This window comes from Tupaia chinensis, unplaced genomic scaffold (genome assembly GCF_000334495.1).
Source record: "Tupaia chinensis unplaced genomic scaffold, TupChi_1.0 Scaffold000198_1, whole genome shotgun sequence".
NCBI classification, from domain to species: Eukaryota; Metazoa; Chordata; class Mammalia; order Scandentia; family Tupaiidae; genus Tupaia; species Tupaia belangeri.
The window spans coordinates 2,603,048-2,614,753 of NW_006159673.1; positions in this window are offsets into that span (position 1 = coordinate 2,603,048).

Sequence of the window (11,706 nt, forward strand, 5' to 3'; positions counted from 1 at the left end):
ATGTGTCTGGATTAGCAGACGTTAGACTTGGGGTGTAAAGAAACTTGATTCACGTTCACATCAATCCCTCTTCCCCCTGTAATTGCCACTATCTGGTTACCATAGAAGTTACGCTGTGCTGCCAATAAACTCACCAGCCCGGGCGTGGGCACGTAACATTTCTTCCTTCTTCTAAATTGCCAGAGAGTGTGTGCTCATGGGGGGAGGTGGGGAGAAAGAAGGAGAGAGAGGGGAGAGAAATCCTCTTCAGTCGCGTGTGGTCACAGCGGTCACTACCCTTTATCCCTTACCCCTCCTTCCTGTCAGATTTTGGGCACACACATGAGCCCAGAGTGCTTTTCACAGCCCGGGGCGAGGGTCTGAACCACGGCTGGCCATGTGAGTTCTGTATTCCTTCACCACTGTGCTGTGGGGCTGGCCTGAAACATCTCTTGATGTCATTACAATTTTTTTTTTTCTGAGAGGTTTTCGCTATACGGCGTGTGTGCTCGCCAGACAGAGAGAGAGAGACAGAGAGACAGAAAGCGAGAAATCACCCCCCGGGGGTGGTGGTGGTGGCCATGCGGCAATCCCTTCTCCTCCATTCTCCTCTGGGGATCTTGGGCACGCATGCACACGTGCCCGGCGTGAGGTTTAAGCCACTGGGTCTGGGACGCGAACCGCGGTTGACTATGTGGGAGGCCAGCGACATAGCCATTACACTAACTGCTGACTCCCTGTAATTACAATTTGCAGTAAACTTTTAATTAAATGTCCATCTGTTTGCTAAACAACCCAGATTCGCTCTCTCTCTCTCTTAAAGAATTATTTATTTATTTACTTATTTAGTTCCATTTATTATTATTATTCTTTTTAATTTGACCAGAAAGAGAAAGAGAAAGAGAGAAAGGGAAAGTGAGAACGCAAGCCGCCAGGTCTGCACCTTGAACCGCAGTCGGCCGTGTGGGAATCCAGCCCTCTATCCACCACGCCGCCTGCCAGCCCCTCACGCTGTCTCATGGTCTCATGAAATTCATCCAAGGGGCCAGTGACATAAGCACGCTGTTGTATGTGACTTCAAATAAGAAGTGACCTCATGGAGAGTTCCAGCGAAGAGGGAAGCACTGGCCGCGGTCTCGGGCTTGGGCCCCTCAGCAGTCCCGGGACCTCTCCGAGGGAGCTGAGGACAGCCGCGGCTCTTCACAGCCAGTGAACAGGCAGAGACTCCCGGACGTCTCCTCGAGAAGCGGGCTCTCCCACCCTTTCTCATTGCTGCTGATTCGCAATGATTTTCAAAGATGATTCTTTAGGAAGAATGAAATTCTAGCTCTATGCTGGGTGGGAAGTAGCACCGTCAGGTAAGATGAATGGCCGTTTCCTGATGGCCTCTGGATCGGGGTTCTCCCAGCCACCCAGGCCCTGGACAGAGTTCAGACATGAAGCCCTGGCCGTAGGATCCCGGTTCGTGCTGGTGATGGCTGCGGCGTGCCGCCTCCCCTTCAGAAGCCAGTGCCCTCAAGGCCAACCATGTGCCAAGGACGGCAGAGACTGTGCGGGATGGCATGCCCCTCAGCTCGCCGCCTTCTCCATCCGCTCATTCTGTGACTGACTGGGGTGCGCTCTGTGCCCAAGGCTGGGGGTAGTGGGGGGCGGAACGAAGCCCTGCTTTTGTGCAGCTGCATCCTGAAAGTCCCCCTTCTCCTCCTTTCCTCAGGAAAAGGGGGAGCCACCATTCCATCCGTTCCCCCAACCGATAGGTACTTACTGCCAGTCAGGAGCACTGCCCAGGCTGAGCTGGGCACAGGGATGCCACGTGCAGCCAGACTCCCCACCTTCAGGCCCTGCCCTCGGGGTGCTCACCCTGGGGGCGTATGCAGGCAAACAGGAATTACCACACAGTGAAGTGCTGACGGCTACAGAAAACAGGGGTGTGAGCCTCGGACACGCAGCAGCAAACCTGTCCAGGTCAGAGTGGAGGGAGGGTCAGGGCAGGCTTCCCTTTGAAGTGGCCTCTAGCTTCATACAAGGTCCTCAGTGTCCCTGAAGTAGCCGCAGGGGTCAAGGCCTAGTTTGTCATCCCAGAGTCCATGGATCCTCAAAGCCATCCGTGCCCACCTGGAGCTTCCAAATGGCCCAGGTCAGGGCACTCTTCCTCTTGAAGACCTTCGGATGTGGCCGGCCACCCTAGGGAAGCCCCGCCCATGTGCCTGCCCAGCCCCTGGGCTGACTTCTTTTGTCCTCACGTCACCCTGAAATGCTGTTTCATTTTTTGTCTATGGGGGCAGGGATGGATTTTGATGTCTGTGTGTGCAGTGCCTGCCTAGTGACGGGCACTATAGGCTCCCACCAAACTTCTGTCGGACATGCAGCATCTCACGTGCTTCCCTGCTCTAGCAGCCGTCCTAACAAGCCAGAGGGGTGCAGGAGGGAGGCTATTTACACCCACCCGGGACGCAACAGCGAGTGCTGCAGAGGAGCCATGACGGCTACATCTTTAGACCTGGAGATGGGTGGGTTCTGCGCTCAGGGGCTCAGAGGGGAGGTGGGCCGAGGAGGGACTGAGACACTCCTGGGTACTAAGGCGCAGGGTAGGGTTTAAACAGGGCTGGGCCAGCATGGCCGGATCGGAGCTCAGAGCCAAACCCCGGGCTTAATGTCCTGATGTGGCTAGCAGACTGTAGCTAGCTGTACCGTCTCGTGAAGTGCACAGACTTTGAGAAACCCCGTGAAGTATGTGTATACAATAAACTGAAAGAAAAGGAAAAAGAAAAAAAAAGAACCACAGTTTGGAGGTACAAGGACATAGCTGGGGACAGAAGGGGCTCTTTAGGTGACCTAGCCCTGGACTGGGTTGGAGGATACCGAGACGGGGTGGGGCAGTGCTGGGGGGGCAGGTCACCCTCTGGGTGCAGGAAGGCACCAGCCGACAGATGAAATCCTCCAGGGTGACTGTCTAAGCGAGTGGCTGAATTTCTCATAAATCATGAAGAAATGAAAAAGAGCCCAGGGGAGGGAGACGAGGAGAGAGCCTGGAAAGGAAAGCCAGGCCTCGGCTTCAGTACTCCAGTGACTCAGACAAAAGCCCAGTGACTTTTTACTCCCTTTGACAGACAGCCCTTTTACAAGAAGGAGGTAAAAATAGGACCACATATCCGCGGAACTCTTTATGCCCCTTGGGGGAAAGGTGCATATAAATGGAATACAGTATCCATGGTGAGTCACCAGTGGTATTTTAAAAGGGATTTGTCACCGGCAGTGGGAGGCGAAGAGCAGAGGGATGAATCTGTAATGAGAGCAAAGGGAACGAGGCAAAAGCGAGGCTCTGTGTGGGCGCCCAGGGTGCTCAGGTGGGGCCAGTGAGAGCTGGAGGGCCCGGCGCTTTGCACGAGAGCTGGCAGGGTTGGGGCGGGCTGCCGAGGGTAGAAGGCTGCGGTGACCTGGCCTTGTCGCCTTGGGGACTTAGGAAGGACATTTAGAGGAATCTCAGCTAGGGGAAAGTCACCTCCCACAAAGAGATTTCACCCATGGGAACCAGCAGTTAGCGTAATGGCTATGTCACTGGACTCCCACGTAGTCGACTGTGGTTCGCGTCCCGGACCTGGTGGCTTAAAACTCACGCCGGGCGCGTGTGCGTGCGTGCCCAAGATCCCAAGAGGAGATTGGAGGAGAAGGGATTGCGGCGTGACCATCCCCCCTGGGGAGTGATTTCTCGCTTTCTGTCTCTTTGTCTCTCTCTTTCTGGCGAGCGCACGTGCCCTATAGCGAAAACCTCTCCAAAAAAAAAAAAAGAAAGAGATTTCACCCAAAGGCAGGTGGCGTGGTTGCCCACCTGCCCCGCGCTGGCCGCTGGCCGCAGTAGCTGGAAGGCTGTGTGGTGTGCTCGGTCCCCGAGCCCAGAGCGCGGTTCCTCTCACCGAGGGGGATGGCTGAGTGAGCTATGGGGCAGCAGCTTTGTACTCTGGAGTAAAGAAGCGAAAGACCACGTGGCCAGACTGGGTGACCAGACTGTGTGAAGGAGCCAGTCCCCTTCCTCTGGGCAGCGGGGATGAGGAGTGCAGAGGGCACAGGAGGGAGAGCATTGCCAACTGCCCAGTCATCACCGTGGATGCAGAGGGACAGGGCCTCACGTGCCCCCTCCTCTGGCTCTTAGGGAAACCTTAGCTCTGCCTGGCTTGGTATATTGGCTTCACCACATACTGCTCGGGTGACTGGGGAGAAGTTCTCCAATTTCTCTCTGTCTCAGGTTGTCTCATTGGTAAACTGGAGTAACTATGGCAGTGATCTCATTATGGCGAGGGTCAAAGCACCTAGAATCGCCGCCAGCACATAGCACAGGCCTGGCGATTGCTGGCGTGTACTGTCCCTGGTAAATGGCACCGGGGGCAGTAAGGTGGAGAATGGATCAGGCAGATTCAAGATTTCGTGGTAGTTTGCAATTTACTGCTGAGTTCTCTATAAATTAGTCTAAGCTAGGTTTTTCTGCATTTTCCTAATAATTGCTTCTCACTTACAGTGGGTCCTATGGAGTACTTGTCCCATGACAACTTCCACTAAGAGAAAATGCTGTGGTCAACAGTACTTAGGAGATGACCGTGCCACCCCACCCCCTTGAAGAACCTCCATGGCATAGCGTGGCTAAGTCTGCAGTAAGCACTGTGGAGAGTAGACCCCCCTAAAACTCACTCATCAGGCTAGCTCCACAGCCTGGTGGGTGAGGCAGCCAGATCCCAAATGGCTGATTGCACAGTTCAAGTTCCTGACCCGGTGGCTTGAGAAACATGCCAGGTACATGCGTGTGCATGCTCAAAACCCCAAAGGAAGGGAGAGATGGAGGAGAAGGGATTGTGGTGCAATCATGCCCCATGGGGATGCGTTCTCCTTCCCTTCTCTCTCCGTATCTCTCTGGTGAGTGTACATGCCCTCTAGCAAAAAAACAAACAAGCCAAAAAAAAAAAAAAAACAAACCCCTCCCTTATCTTAGTGTTCTCTCAGGTTAGTCTGAGCTCAGAACCCATCCCACGTAGTATTCATTACTCTCCCAGGAACTGATCACAAATTCTTGAAGCATTGTTGGGGGACCAAAAATTTACTTAGATCCGTAATCTCAAAAAGACGATGTTACCCATTAACAGCATTGACTCAGCTGGAACCAAGAATCTGTTCTGATCCCCTCATTCACGTCTGTGTGCCCGGCTGGAGGCTGGACTCCCGTATTTGGAAATGTCTGTTGCTCTGGAGTTTGTGTGTCTGTGTGTATAAACGTGAGGTGCTTGTAGACCGTCTGGTCCCTCTAGATTGCCAACTAACCAGAATTACCTAAGACCCTGCCTGCAGCGCCTGAGCTCCTCCTGTGAATAAGAGGGCACACTTGTCTTGGGGTCAAACGCGAGTGTCTCATGGGTTCTAAACTTTCCTCTCTCAGCAGCTTTGCGTGTGCGCGTCTCTGTACCTAGAGAGAAACTCTGCCTCCTCTTTCTTTTCCAGGCGTCACTGTCCATCTCAAATGTCACCTTCTCCCAAAAATCCTTCCTTGTCCTTCGAACTGGATCTGATCTGTGGCTTTTGCGCCAGTTCTTTCTTACGGCACTCATTTTATTCTGCCCTGGGTTATATTATAGACGTGTGTGAACTGACCTTCAGAAAAAGGTAGAAAAGGAGGGGTTTAAATGTATTGAACCATCTTCGTATCTCTGAGGTAAGTCCTACTTGGTAATGATATACAATCTTTTCGATGTTGAATTTGGTTTGCTATAATTTTGGTGAAGGTTTTTGCATCTAAGTCCACTAGGGATATTGGCCTATGGTTTTTTCTTTGTGGTGTTCTTGTCTCATTTTGTCTCATTTCAGTATCAGGGTAGTGTCGACCTCATAAAATGAGTTCGGAAGGACTCCTTCCATTTCAATCTTTTGGAGTAGTTGGAGAAGATTTAGTGCTCTTCGTTGCAAGTTTTGTAGACTTCAGCAATGTTCCCGTTCTGGTTTTTCTTTGTTGTGAGACTTTTTATCACCGATTTAATCTTGTTACTTGTTATTAGTCTAGTCAGGCTTTCTGTTTATTCCCGTTTCAACCTTGGTAATGTAGGTACCCAGGAATGTATTCATCTCCTTTAGGTCTCTCAGTTTGTTGATATACGGTTGTTCATAATGGTCTCTAATAATCTTTTCTACTTCTGTGGCATGTGTTGTAATGTCTCCATTTTTGTTTCTGATTTAAGTTATTTTTTTTTCCTTTACACAGCTAATGGTTTGTCAATTTTATTTGTATTTTTCAAGTAAATAATTTTTTCGTTTTTTGATCTTATGTATTCTTTGGCCTCTATTTTCAATTTGTTTCTTCTTTGATCTTTATCATTTCTTTCATTTTACTACTTTTGGGTTTAATTTGTTCTTTGTTTCCTTGTTCCTTGGGATGCATTATTAGATTGTTTTTTTGCCATCTTTTGATTTTTTTAATGTGAACATTCCTTGCTACCACTCCCTTCTTAGTACCTGCTTTTGCCGTATTTCATAGGTTTTGTTAAACTGTGTTCCCATTTTGGGGACCATCAGATGATGTGATGGCTACATTCCTGGAGTCCCATGTAGTCAATCACGGTTCAAGTCCCAGGCCAGGTGGCTTAAAATTCAGGCTAGGACGTGTGCGTGCATGCCCAATTGTGGTGTGGACATCCCCCCTGTGGGGGTGATTTCTTGCTTTCTATCTGTCTGTCTCTCCAGCAAGTGCATAAGCTGTATAGCAAAAATCTCCCTTTAAAAAAAAGTGTTCTCATTTTCATTTATTTCAAGAACATTTTCAATTTCTTTCCTAATTTCTCTATTGACCCCATTGTCATTTAGGAGCACATTATTTAGTTTCCATGTATTTGCATATTTTCCACTGTTTCTCTTGTTGTTGATTCCCAGTTTTGTTCCATTTTGGTCAGAAGAGATCCTTGATAGGATTTTTATTTTTAAGAATATTTTGAGTATTTTTTGTCACTTAATATGTGACCTATCCTGGAGAATATTCCATGTGCTGGATGAGGAGGATATGTACTCGGTGGTTGTTGGATGTAATACTCTGTGAAACTCAGTCAGGCCCTTCTGGTTTGATGGTGCAGTTTAACTCCAGCGTTTCTTTGTTGATTTTTAAAAATCTGGATTGCATGAATAGTGCTAAGATTGGCATGGTAATCCCTGTTACTGTACCGGAGTCTATCTTTCCCTTTAGGTTCTGGTAATATTTGTTTCTTAGATTCGGGTGCTCTGGTATTCGGTGCATATTTGTTTATGATTGCTGCATCCTCTTGCTGAATTGATCCCCTTATCACTGTATTTTGACCTTATTCATCCCATTTTATAGCTTTTGACTTGAATTGTACATGTGTATTGAAAAATCACACTTTACTCTATAAATATATACAAATATCGGGTTGCTGAAAAAGTCATGACATATTTTTCTTTTGTATAGAAAAATACGTCATGGGGACCAGCAGTTGGCGTAACAGCTAAGTCTCTGGACTCCCATGTGGTCGATCACGGTTTGAGTCCTGGACCCGGTGGCTTAAACTCACACTGGGCGCATGCGCGTGCGTGCCCATGATCCTGAGAGGAAAATGGAGGAGAAGGGATTGCAGCATGGCCATCCCTCCTGGAGGGTGATTTCTTGCTTTCTGTCTCTCTGTCTGTCTTTCTAGTGAGCTCACGTACCCTATAGCAAAAACCTCTCAAAAATAAATAAATAAAATAAAGAAAAATATATTGTGACTTTTCTGATGACCCAATATTATGTCAATTTGAAGCTATAAAAAAAAGAAAAGAAAACCAAATAAAACAAAGAGATGGAATGTTCTTGGTAATGGACGGTCTTATTAACCTTGCTAATCTTTGTATTGCCTGTAGCGCCTTCAACGAGACTCTCCCATAGTCTGTGCTTAACAGAGCTGCTGGATTAGAGTGCAAAGAGGGACATCAGGTGTAGTCTCTGCCACCAGAGTTACTTAGACTGCGGTTGTCGAGAGAACACTTACACAGGAGGAGGTACTGACATGAGGAGGCCGGGCTGGGGTTGCTGATTTTTGCCTAGTGAATGGAATGGACTGAGGATGGCTGGGCATTTCTGTCAAAGAATTAGCTCCAGGGGTCTGGTAGTGGCCGTCTGCCTTTCTGTGTTGGGTGAGGTGTCGCGGTTACTTGGTGGCTCAGTGGGAAGAGTGTTGTCATCAGTTGCTGGTGTCTGTCTTGTGTGAAGAGCTGGCTAGCTGTGGTCTGCATGTAGGCCACTTGCTGACCTTGGTGTGGTCAATGGTGTGTGGGGCACAGAGAAGGTGCAGGTCACTGTGGACTTACTAGGCTAGTGGAGAATAAAGGGACTTTTGACGGGGTCATGGAGCATGAGTAGGATTTAAAAACCAGAGTAAGGGGCCAGCAGGTGGTGAAGAGGTTAAGGTGCTGAGCTCCCATATGGGACGTCCATTGGGGTTCAAGTCCCAGGCCTGGTGGCTGGAAAATCACTCCGGGTTCCTGTGCGTGTGTGCCCAAAATCCTGAAAGGAGAATGGAGGAGAATGGGGACTGTGGCATGGCCAGCCCCCTGGGGGGGATTTCTCACTTTCTGTTTCTCTTTCTCTCTCTGTTTCTCCAGCAAGTGCATGTAAGCAAAAAAGTGGGACCATGGAAGAGAGCAAAGTGTTTTTTGTTTGTTATTTTATTAATTTGACTCTCCCATGACCTCTGTAAAGGAGAAGCCCATGTTTTCTCTCCTCACAACTGGACTCCAGTGCCTGGCAGACTGCGAACACTCAGCACATAAACACAAGGGAGTACGGGGGCGGCCAGGGAGTGGTGATGACAAGTAGGTAGGAACGAGAAAAGGGGGAGCAGGGAGGGATGGACGGAAAGGCGACCTAGGGCCCGAGGGTGGTGCAGTGGGAGAACGGGGCTGAGAGGCTGACTCACTCGGAGCGTTTCAGGTTAGCGTCTCTGGGCCGTTCATCTGCGAAGCATCCTGGAGGCCTCCAGGGGCCCATGACCCACACCGGCAGGCTTTGCTGGGGGCTGCAGGCCCAGGACACCATCATGAGCAGAGGCGCCCGTAGTCTGAACCTTCTCTACCCTCACAGGCACAGCTACTGCAGCTCAGCTGGGGAAGGAGGTTCACTTTGGACCCCAGGGCAGCGTGGCCACCTTGCTGTTGACTTCTCACCTGGGCCGAATCCAGGCCCCTGTGTTTACTTTTATTACAAACAGAAAAGACAAACTGATTACTAGTGTAGAGCTTTCATTTTTGTGATTACTTCTCTTCCTTGATTAGGATTATTGAAAAATTGTATGAAATATTATTATTATTATTATTATTATTTAAAATTTACTAGAGAGCAGTACACTCACCAGGGAGAGCCACAGAGCAAGAGAGGGAAAGTGCGAGAGCAACCACCAGGTCTGGGACTCGAACTATAGTTGGCCAGGTGGTAGTCCAGCACTTTAACCACCATGCCACCTGCTGGCCTCCAGGATTCTCTAAATTATTTCTTAATTATAGTATCAATTTTTGTAGTGTATTTGGAAGAAGCTTTGGCTCTTAAGGAATCAGAATTATTCAAATATGTTGATTGACAATAGCAGAGACATCGAACGGTTTGACTGGCTGCACCTGCACCTCCCTGAGACCAATAACCCTTTGGTAGTTTTCAAATAAACTGCTTTCTCCATTTGGGTTAGAGCTTATCATGACAAGACTGAATGTGAATGCAGGGGAGTTACGTACTAGGCTAGCGACATTTAGTAAAGGTGGTCTTGGAGGCAGAAAGTACGTCCACTTGTGACTAGTTTAATGCGCGGAGGCTTTTGTCTTGGTCGGGTGCTGGTTACACAGGCTCACCCAGTTTGCCGTCACTCGTGTGTACCTTTGATGTATTAAACTTCCATAGAAAACGGAAAGGGTTTGTGGATTAGTTCACTTTCCTTTTCATCATGTCTAAGACTGGAATTCATTAAGGAAACAGGCGAATCGAATTTGACAAAATTGAGAGGTAGGCGATTTTTCTTTTCTTTTTAAGGTGAAGACTTTGGGTGGTTGGGAATGAGAGAGAGAACTGAATTCTAATCACATTCGCTTTGAGAAATTGATTTGGTGGCGTTGGCATGGTCGTAGCCATAATCGCCCGCATGGCTCCCATCAGGCAGAGCTGGGCGGGTACGGAGGATGTGGTAGGGGTGCAGAAATCTTCCTTCTAGCCAGTGAAGTCCACGTCCATCTCTCCGGTGGGTGCTGGGAAGGGTGACTGACAAGCAGAGGGACGTGGTGTGGAAGGGAGACGCTCTCGGGGTCCCTCTGCTGCCCAGCGCCCGCTGCCCTGGAAGCGAGAACCAGCGTGGACCGCTCCCTTTCCAATCGCGCTTTCCCACAGCCTTCACCCTCGCACGATCTCACACTCGCACGGCTTCACCAACGCTTCCCAGCAAAAGGCAGCGCGAGGAGGCGGGCAGCGCTGGAATGGACACAGTGTTTGCAGACGACGCTGCCTCCCAGGCCGGAGAGCCACGGTGCGCACAGCCTGGCGCCTGTTGCTAGGCTCTGGCTCGGGTGTTTTTTAAGCACTCTGCAGTGAGCGTTTATTATTTTGTGAGTAGAAAAGATGTAAATAAGGGCTGTAGAACAAAACACACCCGGCCTCTCCTGAATGCCTGTTCTCCACAAAGCAGAGACGGGGCGGTCGGCCGAGGAGGCCTTTCCAATGGCTTGGCAAGCCCTTCCTCCGACCGGGCTCTCCTTCCCCCAGGCTCTCCGCTCCCGCAGAGGCAGGTGGGGAGGTTCCCCTAACCACAAGTAAAACTATGCTCTCTCTCGAGCCAGCAGTCAACTCTGTGTCGGAGGCTCTGGTCACCTGACTGGCACCGGTCGGTGTAACACAGAGCTCTGGTCACCTGACTGGCACCGGTCGGTGTAACACAGAGCCACGAGTCATGCCCAGTCAGCATGGCCAAACCAGGGGCCTGGGACCAGGCAGGGCCACCCTGAGGACGTGAAGACACAATGGCGGCTAGCTCCAGCTACTCCCCGATGAATGCGAGCCGTGTTTCATGTGCAAGTACAGCGCTCCCTAGCCCCTCGCTGACCAAGGACACCCGGGTGAAGACAGGGCCTGCTCCCTGTGTCCCGTGCACCCCTGCCAAAAGCCTTCCCAGCAGGCAGGCTCAGGGACGTCTTGGGGACCTCAGATATTCCAGATGGATTTTCTGCAAGGAACTCGAAACTGTTTTGAAAAGCTAGCTGCGGCTAAGACTGGAAAAGCTCTGTGCTGATGCACAACGGCGAGACTGAAACAGAGTCGGCCCTTCCCCCGAGGGCTGGGGTTATGGCAGGACGCAGTTGGAATGGCCTGTGCTAAGACCTTGCCTGAGGCCCGGGTGTGCTGGCTGCATGGTACTGATCGTCACTGGCCGGGGTGTCCAGAGTGATGACGCCCTCTCCCCTTACTGTCCAGGGGTCAGGAGAGGAGTCTGGGGAGGACGGTCCTGCTTGTGTTTCTGAGTAGTGGCATGATCTTTGGAGATAGCACCATCTTCCTCCCAGCGTCGCCTCCATATGTGCAAAGGACAGACAGTTTGACACAGGTCCTGAGGTGCTTTGGAGAGGTGGGCCTTTCTATCATTGCCCTGGGAATGGCCCTTCCTTTGATCCTGTCTTTCTCCCTGGAGTGTCTGGAGTGTCCTGGCATCGCAGCTGTGCCCATAAGCCCATCTGTGT